This window comes from Lactuca saligna, chromosome 6, assembly GCF_052625555.1.
Source record: "Lactuca saligna cultivar CGN05327 chromosome 6, ASM5262555v1, whole genome shotgun sequence".
Lineage (NCBI taxonomy): Eukaryota > Viridiplantae > Streptophyta > Magnoliopsida > Asterales > Asteraceae > Lactuca > Lactuca saligna.
The window spans coordinates 129,915,654-129,919,248 of record NC_136422.1 but is presented as its reverse complement, the minus strand read 5'-3'; the positions used below and the strand labels follow the sequence as shown (position 1 = coordinate 129,919,248).

Genomic DNA, 3,595 nt, shown 5'->3' with positions numbered 1-3,595 from the left:
AAAAGTTAGATTTAAAGGCAGGAGGATCTTTCATGTAATTTTACAAACCACAGGGACCAATCGCGTAACATTTTGTTAGAAAGTCCCCAAAGTATAATATTCTATAAACTACAGGGACCAATTGTGAAATTTTTTCTACATTAAATTTAGAGAAACGAACAAATATATCATTTGTCTTTATTGGTTTTCTTTAAAAGAAAAGTTGATACATTTACCAACCCTACATATGTCATGTGAGATGCTGAAATCCTAACATAATAAATAGTTTAAATTAGATTCATGTCTTCACACACCTACCACACTGACTTTTGACTAATTTCATTTGACTACTTGTAAGTGAAAACTACAAATGCATTACAAGTTATGTACAAGCAAGCAAAAACTATATAGCAAAATAGCATACAATTAACAAAGCTGATCAAAGCAATTGGTTCTTTGTTCATAGGCCATATTATACAAATGCATTACAATTTACAAGTTATGTACAACCAAGCGAAAACAATAGAGCAATATAGACATACTGACATACAATTAACAAAGCTAAAAGCTATTTGTTTTATGTTCTTAGGCCATATTATACACATGCATTATATAGACATACAAATGATACAATTAACAAACCTGAAAGCTAGCTATTGGTTCTATGTTCTTGGGTCATATTATACTATGCAGTGATGACACCGTTTTCTTTTGCATCGGTAACTTGTAGCATGCCGGTATCCTGGTCAGCCTTCTTTCCTCCGCCATCCCCTAATTTTGCATCAATCTCTTGCACCTTCTCACCATTTTGTTCTATCTTCTTAGCTGCTTCTTCCTCAGCTTCGATCCTGGCATCCTCCACAGCTTTCAGCCTTGCTTCTTCTTTTGCATTCTCCAGAGATTGGATCAACTTGTTCAAGCAACTCTCAGCATTCTCTTCAAAAGACTTTGGCATCAAATTTTCGGCAACATCAGCCGGAGTCATCTTAGTCTCCTCCAAGAGACGACTGATGGTTGAAAACAAGTCGTGTGATTCAAGATCCAAATAGTTCTTTGCAAGCACCTTGAATATTTCGAAACAACAATAGGAAAGCTCGATATGCTTATCCATCCTTCCTCTCCTAATCAGAGCAGGGTCGAGCTTTTCAAGAAAGTTTGTTGTGAACACGATCAGTCTCTCACTCCCACAAGCCGACCATAGCCCATCAATGAAGTTCAGAAGCCCAGATAAAGTAACTTCACTTCCCTTATTCTTTTTATCCTTTTCCTCCTCGGCCTTCTTAACTGGATCCTTCTCCTCCTCTTTACTCTCTTCTTTTTTCTCCTTTCGCTGACCAGTTAAATCAAGTGAACAATCGATGTCCTCAATCACAATTATAGACTTACTTGATGTGTCGATGAGTAGCTTCCTCAAGTCCGTGTTATCTTTCACCGAGGTTAATTCAAGATCATAGATATCGTATTCCAGAAGGTTAGCCATGGCAGCAATCATGCTAGACTTTCCAGTTCCTGGGGGACCATAAAGAAGATATCCACGTTTCCATGACTTGCCCACCTTCTTGTAGTACTCTTTCGACTTGCTGAACATCATAAGATCATCCAAAATCTCTTTCTTCTTTTTCGGGTCCATTGCAAGAGTGTCGAATGTGGAAGGGTGCTCAAATATGATGTGGCTCCACATAGTCCTCCTGTAACCAGACCATTTCTCACTCTTATTGTTAGTATAGAGCTTTCGTTGCCTTGTTTTCACTTCAATCGCCTTTCCTTCATCGAGTACATGCTGCAAGTAAACTTTAGTGATGATATCTCGGTGCTCTCTTTTGCATGTGAGCCTATAATATCGCTTCTCATCATCACCTCGATAGGAAAAGAATGCGCGCTGTTGTGGGATGCTTTTACTCGACGTCCACCAGATCTTGATGCCTCTGAACTCGTCTGTGACCTCTTCGTAGTCGTCCATACTCAGGACGACGGATTCACAGTCTCTGACCACATTTGCTTTGAGCCTTTTGGCTCTGTTGGAGGAGTTGGTGCTGAGGTAACGTTCAATGGAAACAAAGGCTTTGCTTCTTTCAAACCAGGTGTCTACTTGGTATTCATGAAAAGTGATTTCGACATAAGGGTACACATAACTAACCACTTTGTTCACGTATTTCCTGACATCCCTTTGGAACTCATCAGGAAACAGTTGCCTGAATATTGCCCAAACGAACATTACGGCAGCCATTAAAGACCCTAACTGAGTCATATCCCCCATCATCTTAATTACTCTTCTTGCTCACAGCTTCACAGTACTTTTACTCAAAGTTGTTGCTAAAATAGTTAAATAGTTATCAGACGAGGGATGCATAGATCACGTCTTAGTTTATATAGCACCAAGTTAAGTGGAATTTAGCATGTGTAAATGTAATAGGTCTTTCTTTTTCTTTTGGCACGGTGTCGTGTAGAAACCGTTCTCAATATATATAAAATATCGAAAGGGTAGCCGCCCTTGTTCGTGTCTACGTATAGGCATGAAAAGGTAACTCAGCATGAAGTTTCCCAGTAATAGACTCACGAGGAATGACGTCATGGTAATTGCGCCATTCATTTCCTTGTTTCACAAGCAAATATTAGTGGGTGTATAAAAGGATTTTTGTTGACACCGTTCTCTAGAAAAAAACAGAAGCAGACGTTGACAGACTTTTCTTTACAGCTCATACCAAGAATATTGGCAGGCTGGCAGGCGGCAACTATGCATAAACTTCTTCAGTTGTATGAATTTTTTAAATAAAATAACATGTTTTTCTAAACGAGAGAAAATTATATTAAAACGGGGGAGTGGCAACTACCACAAAGAATAAATTACACATAGCAAACCAATAAAATTACAAATAACAAACATACCTAAGCCACACCTTCCATGGATGGAGTCAATGGAATTAGCGCGGCACAATTGTAGTAATGGAAAGTTTTGGGTTGTCGCATCAGGAGAGCATATAATGGAAAGTTTTGGGTTGTCACAGGAGAGCATATAATGGAAAGTTTTGGGTTGTCACATCAGGAGAGCATCTCGGCCGAGAAGTTAGCCGACGTCTATATCCGAGAGGTGGTAGCACGGCACGGTGTGCCAGTTTCTGTGATTTCAAATAGGGATGTGCGGTTCACTTCCAGGTTTTGGAGGAAGTTTCATGACTAGCTGGGTACTCGTCTGCATTTTAGCACCGCCTTTGACCTGCAGACTGATGGTCAGAGTGAGCGGACCATCCAGACCCTGGAGGATATGTTGCGAGCATGCGTATTAGACTTCGGAGGTAGTTGGGATACCTACCTTCCATTGGCAGAGTTCTCCTATAACAATAGTTATCATGCGAGCATTGATCGTCCTCCCTTCGAGATACTTTATGGGAGGAAGTGCAGGACCCCGATATGTTGGGGCGAGGTTGACCAGAGGGTAATAGGGAGCACTGAGGTAGTGCTCAAGACGACAGAGAAGATTCAGCAGGTCCAGAGCAGGCTTCAGACTGCTCAGAGTCGGTAGAAAAGATATGCCGATAAGCGCCGATTAGACCTGGAGTTCCAGGTTGGGGATATGTTTCTCCTGAAGGTGTCGCCATGGAAAGGCGTTATCCGATTC

General features: G+C 40.8%; 1 pseudogene; it reads right to left on the bottom strand.

The window, feature by feature from the left end:
- Positions 1 to 405: 405 nt before the first annotated feature.
- On the bottom strand, positions 406 to 2,361 carry LOC145001920 (AAA-ATPase ASD, mitochondrial pseudogene; annotated as a pseudogene).
- Positions 2,362 to 3,595: the final 1,234 nt, after the last annotated feature.